The following is a 12,774-nucleotide window of genomic DNA, read 5'->3' on the forward strand; positions in this document are numbered from 1 at the left end:
ATTTACAGGCACACCTCCTTCACTCTGCACATCCTGTGGCCACAAATCTCTCCTGTTCATTGGGAAGGCAATATGTGGGCTGCCTCCCCTAGAAATTAATATGTGGGCTGCCTCCTCTAGAAAAAGCTTCTTTCAACTGAGACACTTCCCAGCTCATTTTAATAAATCATGGCTATAATTACATGCTTTTCTGCTGCATATTTCTGCAATAAAATCTGAATCATTCACTTGCTGGCCTTCTTTGCCATCCAGCTATCATTTTTTGTCTTCCTTCTGAAGCTGCTTGTCCTGCCTGGTTGTTCAAAGAATGCCAATTGCTTTGAACCCTTAATCTAATTCAGATGTTTTTTCCTCATCTTCAGAGCCTCTCCTCCTTCTGTCCATCCCAACAATCCCACTGGTGCCTCCAGGCTCTTTCTGCCATCACTGGGTGCCCTGAGCCAGAAATTCACACTATATTCTATATTCACACTATATTCTATATTCACAGATATTCTGCTGTTGTCCTTCACGGGCTACTTGATGCCCTTAATTCAAGATGAAACCAAAGGATGATGCAGTTTGCAGAAGAATTTAGAAAATCCCTCTGGGAAGCTTTAGCAAGGACTAAATTAAGGAATTAAGGTGCCTTTTTATCTCCACCTTCTGTCCCAGAAATGAGAATTATTAGCATAGCCCAAAGCATGAAGGGCATCATGAAATCTGGGGGAAAAAGTTGCATTTTCCTGTGACCTTAACTCAGTCACACAGGTCAGGCAGCAACAACGAGCTGCTTAAAATAACTTCTAAGCTGAGCTTCCCTGGGTTTGTCCACAGGGGAAAAAAAAAAAGAAAAGGAAAACACCAAACAGCTATATTTCCTCTTCAGAGCTGCTTATTCATTCCAATAAAAAGACAACAGCTAAGCAGCAACAAGCAAGAGCTGAAGAGGAGATAATGCAAGCAGCTTTCTCCAAGGAAAAAACACATGAGCATAAATTTCATCTTCATGAAAACAAAGTTTTTCTCTCCCCAGAGCAGTTCAGTGACCAGGTTTTTGCTGGTCAGATGGGAAATGGGAAATCTCCTCCCCTAAATTGGGGCTGCAATGACCCCAAAGCCCTTGCAGGACCTGTCAGGATTATGGGGAGACTTTGGAATTTCCCGGTTTTGTGGGACAGGAGAATTCTGCTGTCACAAAGCCCCATGAGCTCCTGTCCTGGGATTTAATATACAGGAGTGGAAGGTTTCTGCTGACTTCTGAGTCTTTAATATTCACTTACAGCAGAAAACAGGACTTCTGCTGGAGTCAGGATCAAGAAATTTCGCTCCACTATTTACCCTCCAGTGTTCCAGCAGAATAATCCTTTAGCACCTGGCAGTTTCCTTGGGGTTCCTTGGCTCTGTTGGCACATAATCAGAGCATCTCCCTCGCTTTCCAAAGAGCATTTCTTTCTCTCCAGAGGGCAAACTAACCTGTTCATTTCTTCATTTTCACCCAGTGAGCCATTGAGCCCAGGGAAGAGTCTGTGAGGTGGAAACTCACTGAAGTGCTGGCAGCTATTCCTGCCTGAAGGGTTTGCTGTGTCCCACCTTAGCTGCTGGGCCCACTTTATGTTTTGGATGAGAATTACACCATGCAGGTGCTGTTGGCTTGTTGTCCTCGGGACTGAAAAATAATCAGATTGGCCAGAGAGAAATGGCAAATATTGGCTCGTCAGGCATTTCTCCTCCTCAGCTCCACAATTCCTTTCATTACCAATAAATAAATAATTTTTTAAAAATTAAAAAATAATTTTTTAAAAATATATATAAAAAATAGTGCCAAAATGGGAAAGTAAGCCCTTGTTCCTCCTTCATGCACAGTGAACACGATTTCACTTACCTGCCAAATCCATACAAATACAGATCCCTGTAAGTGTTTTTCCCTCCAGAGTGCAAAGCCACTCACTTTGCCTGGCCTTTGCCACCCAGAAGGATGCAGAGCAAGTGGCAGAGGCTCCATAAAATACAAGTTTTGCCTCACTCTGGAACAGGCACAGCAAGAAGAGCCGGGGAGGAAGAAAGAGCCAATTTGTCTCCTGTCAAATCCCAGGCTGTGCTCTCAGCAATGTGATCAGATCTGGGGCTGGAGGATCAGATTTGGCAGTTCCAATAGAGTCCATCTGCCAGCACTGTAATTGTAAACACAGCCAACATCTGAATACAATAATAATGATGATAAAAAAGTGATGTCACCACAGCCCACACCCACAGGGACAGCTCATTTTTGCTTTGGCTTCAGGAGAAAGCATGATGAGGATGTTTGGGCCAACAGCTTCATTTCAGACAGTGTTTCTGATAATTCTGTCACCACGTTTGTCTCTGGAAAATATTAAACATAAGGGCTCCTTCCTAGATGATCTGCCAGCAGCTTGTTTTTCTCATTTCACCATAAATCTCTTTTATATATACATTGCAAATCGACTGATGCCACACACAGAGCCTGATTTCCCAGAGTTGTACTAGCTTTAGGGTCTTGTAATTCCACAGACTTCAGTGAGTTTTACCAAAATAAAGTTGATTCCTAAACAGAAAGGATATACTATGGATATATTATAATTATATAATATATATAAAAATATAATTATGTAGTTATAAAATTATGAAATATATAATCTATATAAAATATATAATTATATTATGGATATATTATGGACTCACACACATTACTGATGCATCCAACCAGAAATGTTGGTTCAGACAGACACCTGGCACAGATGAGAATTAAATTCACCTCCTACTCCCTTTCACCAGCCTCTGATTTCAGTTGCTTGCAACTCTCAGACATTCAGTGCTCAGGCAGAAATTTCCCCTCTGATATGCTTGCCTCAGGCTAAATATTCTTCAGAGTTCCAGCAAAATTAGCCCAGCCATTTGGAGGATGAATTTCGGGAAAATCACAGTGTTTCACTCATATCAAGAAAGGCTCTGCCTGCCTTGGTTAGAAGTTCTCGAGCTTCAAAACAAGGCTTTCAGACACTGAAGGAAGTTGTGTGGCTTTTTATTTGCTTGAGGGTTTTTTTTGTTTGTTTGGGTTTTGGTTTTTTTTGTTTGGTTTGGGGTTTGTTCTGTTTTTATTTTAATCAACAGCTACCAGCAATGCCAAAAAATCCCTTCTATTGTCTTTGCTTAGGCAAAGCTGCATTAACTTCAGCTGCTCATCTCTAAGGAAATACAGAAAATGCTGCAGAATTATGTACTTCATACATAAACAATCTGTAGAAAACAAAAAAGCAGTGAAATTTAGGCAGGATCAGGCCTTGGGAGTGAAAAGATCTAACTTTAAAGTGAAAAGCCCAGCACCAGTTTAAAGCAGGACCAAAGACCAAGCAGGGATTGTCTGTGATTCTGTGCTGCTGGGGATCACTGTGGCTTCAGACAGAGCAGCAAGAAGCACAGATGTCACCTCTTGGTGACATTTGATAGTGCAGAGAGAGGGAAAAAACCACCTGCACAAGGAAAAGAGTGATGGAGAGGAGCTGAGGCAGGAGGGATGTCTGTGGATCTGATCTTTAAGAATTTTTAGTTTCTATTCCTCATGGATCTGTGGCTTTGGTGTAGTTCTGGGCTTCATATAAAATGCTAAAAAACTCTATTCCCAACATTTTAGCCAAAACAATTCCTCTGAGTGGAAATTCAAGACTTTTGCTACCTCAGAGCCCCAAAATATGTAAACAGTGAACTGGGGGAGCAAACTTAGGGTAACTGACATCATCAGCTGAGGGTGTAAATGGAGAATTAAGACACAATATGCTAAGAGGACAGAACTCAAAAAACATGAAGAGCTCATGACTCAGTGTCCATTTTGGGTGAAGCCTCACTAGGGACCTCTGTTTGCCCTGAATGTACCTAAAGGCTTTAATAAATTAGTCTGTTTTTATTCTCCTAACCCTGTCTGGCCTCTGGTTCAGGTCAGCCCAGCTAAGGCATCAGATCCACTCTTTCCCAGCAGCTAAACCAAAGCTGATCTGCAGAACTCCCTAGCAGGGCAGGTGATCCACCTTCTCCTCTCAGCTGGCCACGAAGAGCAGCAATTCCCAAACCCTGCAGCCCAGTGGTTCACTATAAACCCAAACACACCCTCTGCTCTTCAAACAGGACATTCCACCTTGGCTTACATTCCATTTGTTTAGCTCACCTCGTGCAGAGGAGCTGCTGGCCACTCACTGCAGCCCCTGACAGACGTGGGCTGCAGACCACCCTGCCTGAGAAAACAACTTTGCAGTGCTCTGGCTGCACACTCTGAGCTCCAGTGGAGGTTTCTGCTGGATAGTGTAAATATCTCAGCCATTTTGCTGGCCCCTGGCAGGGGACATATGGTTCCATATGCTGGGAAAGCTGGTTTTTTGGTTCAATCTGCTCCTAAAATTAAGTGGAGGGATTTATACACAAAGCGATGTTAAAAAAATATTAAGGTTGCAGAATCAAGCAGTTGAAAGCCAGGAACTGGCTGACAGTGCTTTGGTCACACAGAAGAGATCTAAATAAATGTGTTTTGATAGCCAGAAAATGTTCTCTGTAAGACAGGCTGGATAAATAGAAATAAAAGGATGAGGCTGGTTTGTTTGGGAACTTGTTAAATCATAATCATCTTTCCAGGCTGTTTCCTCCTCTCCTCCCTAAACTTCTGCCAAATTGCAGCTAGGTTTAGCATGAAGATTTCACAAAAGGTTAATCTCAGCACTTGAGAAGTGAGCAAACTTTGGGCTTCAGAGGTGTTTTCCTTAGATCATTTTGAAGAATGATAATGGTGCAAATTGAGTGCCTTAAATTTACCACACCAAAAAGCTACAGCACTACATCATTCTTCCTGTAATTTTTCTTCCTCTGCAAAGAAGACATAAATCCCTGTGGTGGGTCTGATACACTGTTAGACTTATCAAGGTGAAATCTGATTTCAGCAAGAGGAGGAGGAAAAAAATAGATTTTGGAAGGAATGTGTTTAGGGTTTGCAAACAACCCCACATCCCACTTCCACCCAAAAAGAAGGAGATGGAGGCACTGCTGAGAGCCATCAGAGCTCAGCCTACAAAATCTGGTGACACTTTTCACCCAGATCCTCTCGAGGGGGTGAGCAGGATTTCCAAATCCCAGCCTGGTTAGAAACTTGGAGAGGAAATGAGTGCAGGAGCAGCACAGGTTAAACCTAAAAGGACCAAACTGCAGGACAGCACAGCTTGAGGCAGGGTGGAGGGAGAAGAGAGAGGGTGATTAGTGAAGGATTTAGAGTGGGAAGAAGTCTCAGTGCTACCTGTCAAGTTCTGTCTCTCACCAGTAGAAAATGATGGTTTTTTTCCTCAGGAGCATTTTCCCCAGACAGCAGTGCAGGCAAGATGATAGCTCTGGAGAAAGGCCAGCAGAGTTCAAAGCCCCTAGCTGGAAACCAAAGCAATGCTGACAAGCATTGAGGGGAGATTTATGAGGTCCTGATTGCTAAAAGCATATGTTTGGGATCCAAAAAAGGAACAATTATGCCACCCACACGGTTTGTTCTTTTCTTCTCGGAGGAGTTTGGGTCTGACATGTTGAGATGTAAAACAACCTGAGCACATTTCAGACAGGATTTATGGCATTCCCAGAGTGACAGTTAGTGCCATGGCTTGCAGTTGAGCATTCCATCCAACAAGCCAGCTGTCCCTATAAATGGCACTATTTGGGCTCCAACTTGGTTTTCCTATAACTCAAAGGAACTCCAGTTCTTTCAGCTCCTGATTGTTTATAAGGATGTTTCATGGCACACACACTGAAAAAGTTTTGGTGTTTGAAGGTATCCATTATTGAATACTGCAAAGGAGAGGGAAACTAAACCTGTGCCTGTCACTTCATGCCATCAAACCTAATTAAAAATTGAGCCTTTTGGGAATGACAAATTGACAAATTGCTGACATACAGGATGAAAATCATTTTGATGGCCAGCTGAAATCTGCCTGATATGATCTTCCTAACACCATCACCATTAAATAAAAATTAATATTTTTTTAAATCACGTGTACATCACTCTTGAAGATCACGGGATGAAAAATTACACATTAGCATAACTGTTATCCTCAGGCACAACTGTTAATGGGAAACACGTTTTGCATTTTGTCACAGGTTTATAAATGGTTGTACTCCACTCTTGGATGTTTTTCCTCTGTGGTTGACTCTCCCTGTGCAGAACAGTCCTGCAGGCAGAAATTGCAGAAATGAGTTCTTGCCTGACACAGGCGAGATGAGTTACCTCCTTTGTGCAGCCATTACCTGAACATGTGGGAAGAACAGAGCAGAGATTTCTAGAAGCACAGGAAATCTAATATATAACACAAAAATGTCCCGTGCTAACAATGCTCCTGAGGACAAACCCTTCTGCTGAAAGTCAGATTGCTGTAGATGAAACATCACCTCCTTCCCACAAGTGCAAGGAACAGCACATAAAAATATAAAGCTATTATATATCAAAGGCTGCAAATCAACTTGGCAACTCTTACAACCAAGGCTTGGCCATTCTGAATAAAGGCATTCTGTCATTCCCTGAATTAAATTTAAACAGGACCCAGTGTAAAATCAAAGTAGGAACAGGAGGAAAAAGTGTCCTAGGGTACTGAGAAAGGCCTGTCAGAAAGCTGCCAAAAGGGATGATTGATATAAGTAAAAGCACCAGAAAGCATTAGAGTATTTAGAGGTCTAGGATCTTCTCCTTTCACATACTCCTTCCTTGGGTGCTCAGCTGGCCTAGGGGATCGAGGTGATGGCTGTTGGGATTGTGAGCCTGACTGCCACACAGAATGTCAGCAGAAACCCAAAAACACATTCAAGAGAAAAACAAATCCTTCTTATCCTAAAACCATTAAATCTCTAAATGCTGTTCACCTATAGAATGGTACAGCTGAGGCCAACGTGGAGCAAAACACCAAGACAGAAATATGTAATAAAACTATAGAACTGTCTTTTACTATCAGCTTTTCTGGATTAAAAGCAGCACTTCAACACCATCAGAGAGATTGCACCAATTTGAATAATCACACCTCACAGAGAGCTTTTAGTACTACAAAACTTCGAGCCATAAAATAAATAAACAAAGGAGATTCTTTCAGTGTCACTCCTGTCTCCCTCCTGCTTTCTGGCTCCGGCAGCAAGTCAGGCACATGGTGAAAAAAATATTTCAAGCCAGTGGGTGGCACTCAGCACTACATGCTGGATGTGTTGCTGATAGTTTGAATATATCAGATATTTTTAGGCACTGCAAGCAAGGCAATCAAGTATTGTAATCAAGAGCATACAGAAGCTCAGCTCCATCAGCTCAGTCAGGATTTCAAGGATTCAGGTTTTGCAGCTCTCTCAGTTGATGTGCTGGGATGATACAGGAGTTGCTCCTTGCTTTGGTTTAGCCATTTTCAGCAGAATTTCACAGCCATTTTCGGCAAAATCGTCTTCCTGAGAACTCCCCACTGTGCTCAGCTTAGCAGTTATTTCAATAATATCAGCTTTCTGCCAGGAAATAGAAACTGTGGCTCTAGGTGGAGATATTCAGAGTTACCTGCCGCGGTGAAAATCCCTGGGCTCCGGCGGGTCACAGCGTTTGGGAAATGACACAGAGGTGTTAGAGGGAGGAAGATTACAGAGCAGAGATGTTTTGAAAGGGAGGCAGGAGGGAGGAAGCCTGGGATGCGCTCAGCACCGCGGACAGCAGCCTGGCAGATCAGCCCTGCCCGGGAGTGTCCGGAGATCACCTCCCCTCCTTCCTTCCCTACCTTCCTCCTTCCTTTCCTCTTTCCTTTCCTTTCCTCTTTCCTTTCCTCTTTCCTTTCCCCTTTCCTTTCCTTTCCCCCTCTTTGACTTTTCAGTACATTCCCAAAGAGACAATACATTACACAAATTAACATGACACCGATTATATATTCTAGGAAGCTATTCAGTTTGTATCTGCACCTCTCCTGCAGGGATCTTTGCAGAGTGAGGTCTGATGGCAGAACTGGAGACTGGCAGGCTGTGCATGTCTGTGCTGTTCTGAGCAGTTTCAGGGTCAGCAGTGTGCCTATGCTTTCCCTGACAGTAACACAAAGTAAATTCCTTTCACAGCCCTCAAAAGTCACTATTTCCCTGTCTAGCCTTTTCTCCCTCACCAACATGCTTTGTCTTCTTGGAAAAGAACACGTGGCTCACCACCCATCTCCTTGAAACCTCCAGAGGTCCCTCCATTCACCTGGTTCCCCCTGCTCAGATCTTTTGTCAGAGAGGTACTTCTTTCCTCCTGGAATAATCAGCCACCTGCTTCCCTCAGCAAGCAGCACATCCCAGACACCTGCTGACAGTTCCAGTCCAAACAGCCACTGGTTTCTCCTGCAGCTTCTCCCTTTACACCTTCCTTTCTGTTTGTGATCCACAGAACTCTCCAGTTCATGCTTCAGCTTTTGGCTGCTCTGGGGAAGTGATTTACCCCTGTGATTGGAGCCAAAGCTCCCTGAAACAAGCTGGAGTTAGACACTGCATGCTAGTGGGACTCATGCCTAATGCTTATTGCTTTTGCTGCTCATTTCCTTTCAAAAGCAAAGGCTAATTATCTTCTGCTTGAAGCAGAGCCACTTCATTCCAGATTATTGCCATTATCACCTTTGGAACAAGTCAAGCACCTGCCCTGCTAATGATCTGTGCCCTCACAGGCCAACTGAGCTATTCTGCTACCCTGGAATTCCCCCTGCCCATCCTACAGAAAAAGCAGGACTGGCTGGATAAAACCCTGAGCCATGTTCTCTGATCTCCAAGCTGACTGTGCTTTGGGCAGCAGATTGACTAGGAACCTCCTAAGCTCCCTTCTAACCTGAACTAAATTCTGATTCTAAATCTTCAAGAAGGGATAGTAAAAAAAATCAACAGAAAATCCAGCTCTGTACCATAGTCCTTTGAGGGCTACATTTCCTTTTTTTAGGGCTTTCCTCTAGTTCTAAAAGATAGATCTGGAGCTCAACACCTTCAGTGACTCAGAATGAGAACCTTACATACCTTCAGGTGCTTCTTTTCCAGATTTCCAAACTCTTCCTGCCTTTTTTTCAAGGTCCTACACAACTCTGGTGTTCATAATTATCTTCCAGAGCACTGATGAAATGCTGACTTGAAAGCCCCCCAAGTTTCCTGAAGGCTGAAATATCATTTACTAGGGTTAGAGAACCCACTGTGAAAAGCACCATTAAAAAGCACCAAAAGGTCATGATAAATGGTGCAATTAAGGCAACATAACACACTTTAAATCAGAAGAGCTACAGCTCAGCTCCTGGGCAAGGCAAGTTTATAATTTACCATGGCAAGACAAAGCAAATGCATCAAATTAGTCATGTTTCAGAACCTCTCTTATGCACAAACATCAGCAAAACTGACAACACACTTGCACAAGACCAGCAAACAAGAAGTGGAGACTTTTCTTCTCTAATTACTCTAGGTTACAATCCCCTTGAGTGTTTCTCTTTCCCCTCAAAACAAACCCACTGGGGTTGCACTCTCATCAGCAGAATTCCCCACCCAGCAGGGATGGATCATTTCCCTGAGTTTGCTTCAGAAGGAAGGAGGATTTGCTAGAGGATGACTTCGAGCATCTCATGCCTTAGGAGACAACTCTGGCCATCCCTCACCCTTCTACAAAAACCTAACAAGATAAGCCTCATAATCTAAATTAGGTGCCTCAAATCAGGTACTGTGCTTATTTTTTTTTCCTTATCTCCCCATTAGCATTCCATATCCTGGTGCTCATCTGTATACCTTCAAAGGTCCACAGTTGCTGCTTTTTGCCCTCTATTTTTTCTTCAACCAAAAGGGGGATATTATTAAAATATATATATAATTTTGTATAATATATAAAATTATAATATATATATACATAATAAATATAATATATAAAAATATAAAAATTATAAAAATACTATATGACATTTAAAAATTAGGAAAATGCCGTTGGTACAAAGTTGTGTTGTGAAATAGAAACCATTCACAGAAGGATGAAATGCTTCTCCATGCTTTAATACAACTTCAAAAACTCTTTAGATTATGAATTGTTAGCCTACTGTCAGGCAATCTCCTGCAGAGGAATAAATCACGGGCTCAGGTGTCCCAAAACACAAGTGACCTTGAATGAAAGCCACAAAAATGGCAACAAAACAAACTAGCACACCTCCTTTGACATTAAGTAGCTGCTGCTGTATTTTCCTGCAGCAATACTGTCACGAAGTAAAATCCAGAGTTAAAAGTCAGCTACAGCTCCATACCCAAATCAAAAGTAGAAGCAAATTAAATCTTCCCCTGCTCAAAACTGGAACAGAGCAAAATTATGAATATATAAATTAGGTATTTAACAGTTTATAAACAAAGCAATACTCTTTTTTTCTTGTCATAGTTAGTCTTGGAAGTGTTTGCTTTGTGGTTTCTGTATCTTTTCCAACCTGCAGTACAGTTACAGAATTTCATTATATCAGGATTTGGGCCTTGATTTGGTAACTTGGCCCTGAAGTCAAGTTTTGAGTCAAGTTCTCCTGCATAATTAATCCAGCAGTTTGGAATTAAAGGATTAGCTAATCAAATTGTTTCCTCCTGAAACTGGACAAAAATTGCTCAAAATGTATTTGAAAGCATTTTGCACAAAACTGTATCTGAAGAAAGAAAGAGAATAGTAAGAGAATCTCCTGATCCATGATTTGTGGGAATATCTATGGACAGAAAAATCTAGAAAAATCTATCATTCCACAATCCAGCAGATCACAGCCACAAACCCCCACGAGGTGTGAGAGGAAGACAGAGGAATCCAGAATCACAGTGAAGTGAGAAGATTTTTGCATTTACAAAAAGCAGAAGCTGAAGATCTCAGGCAAGATCCTGACACCCTGGAAGATCACTGCACTGTGAAGCTGCAGGACAGACAGCAAATCGAGAGGCTAACAAAGGCTAATCAGAGCAGACAGAGACAAACACAGCACTCCTTCTGCAGCCAGGCATGATTTGCAACCACAAACAGCTGCTGCTGTGGGTTTTCAGGACGTGTGTTTGATTAGAATATCAATCAGCAAGTGATAGAAAAAACCTCATTAAACAAAAAAAATCAAATGAGCCTTCCCAAGACTTAGGAAGATGCAACCACAGTAAGTGAGGCAGCCTGAGACTGTGCAGAATTCCCTTGGTGACAGAACAGGCAGCCAGGAAAGTTCCTTTAGAGCCTCCAGCCTGGTGGCTCAGACAGCCCTGGGCTCCAAATACTTCCAGATCAGAGCAGCACAACAGGAAAGTTCATTTGCAACCTCTTTCCCTTGGTCCTACCTTTGTGTGACCAGTAAGCCTTTTGATTAACAATGCAATTAGATAAATATTCTCTAACTGAACATCTGGGGTAGCCACTCTTCTCTGCAGTGATTCCCATGCTTGCTGCCCCAGTGAAATCAATATTTGGGGTATTTCTTGTGCACAGACTCTCTCTTGGCCAGGCTGGCTTTTTGTTTTCCTTCCACCACAATGGTGCAGACAGATCCTGTCAGTTTTTCTTCAAAAGAGCAATATAAATGGAGCTAATCACGCTGCTCACCCTGAGCACAATGACGATCTTGTCACACAAAGCAGATTCCATGTCTCTGTTGAATCTCACCTCATGCTGACACATTTCTGAGCAGTCTACACATAGCAAAGGATGGTGAGAACAGGTTCAGTTCAGAGCACAGTCAGAGGCACTGCAGTGCTCTCCAGTTACTCTCCTTGCTCAGTTTTGTTTAACCCTCTGCATCTCCAGGAGGATCCTGGTGGCAGAAAGAACACCAGACTCAGGTAAGCTCTCTCTCTGTGAGGACACAGATCTTCCACAGCACAGCCAAAACTGCTGCTGAGGGCCAAGGATGAGCCCCAGACTGTGCCCAAATCCCTACAAAAAAGTGTAGCCATTTGGCCTCATTCCCACATTCTGCACAACAACCTCCCAGGGCAGGCAGCTGCGAGGGATGTTGTGTAAAAAGGACAGTTTGGAGTATTTATATTTAATAGAAACTGCTTCAGGCACCCTTAGCTGTTGTAGTTGCACATTGTGCCCTACAAGGTGCTGAGAGATAGAAGGCCAATGTGTTTAATAAAAAAGGAAAAAAAACATTATTTATATACTGATATGACCTTTCCATACTCTGTATTTTGCTCGGAATCTCATTTATGTGACTGTGGAGAGTTTTCCTGATGTGCACACAATACCATGTAGCTTGAGCTTTGCCAGAAAAAAAAAATCAGCAGAAAACTGCATGAGGTTGGTTGGAGTCCCAGTTATTTAATCAAACAGGTAATTAAATTACTTAAATTATTCATTTAACATACCTGGCAACAAGAGAAAGCAAACAGTGATCCTATTTCACCCTTGCTGGGGACCAAATGAAACAAATTACCATTTAAAGAGACTGGGAGTTAGAATTCAGGTTAAGAATGTGATTCTAGTTAAAAAATCAACACTGTCAGAGGGCAGCAGGCAGCATTGCAGCCAAATATTTACTTCGGTAACAAATACACTCTTCAGAGGCTGTTAGAAGTGGAAATCACAACCTCCAACCTCACAGCCAACCCAGCATGTTTGTCAATACCTACAGAGGGGATCCCAATCCAAACCTTCACATATCATACAGATGATTCTGCCAGTCATCTGCAGCTCTCTTCCAATCCATCAGGTTCACTTCAAAGCCTCGAGGGGAATTAGCAATTGGGATGTCATTCAGCACCTCGCCGAGAACCAATTTTTTTCTTCAAGAGAGCTTGTCATACCAAGCAACCCAC

The sequence above is a fragment of the Lichenostomus cassidix genome, chromosome 1Ab (assembly GCF_008360975.1).
Source record: "Lichenostomus cassidix isolate B80296 chromosome 1Ab, HeHo_3.0, whole genome shotgun sequence".
Lineage (NCBI taxonomy): Eukaryota > Metazoa > Chordata > Aves > Passeriformes > Meliphagidae > Lichenostomus > Lichenostomus cassidix.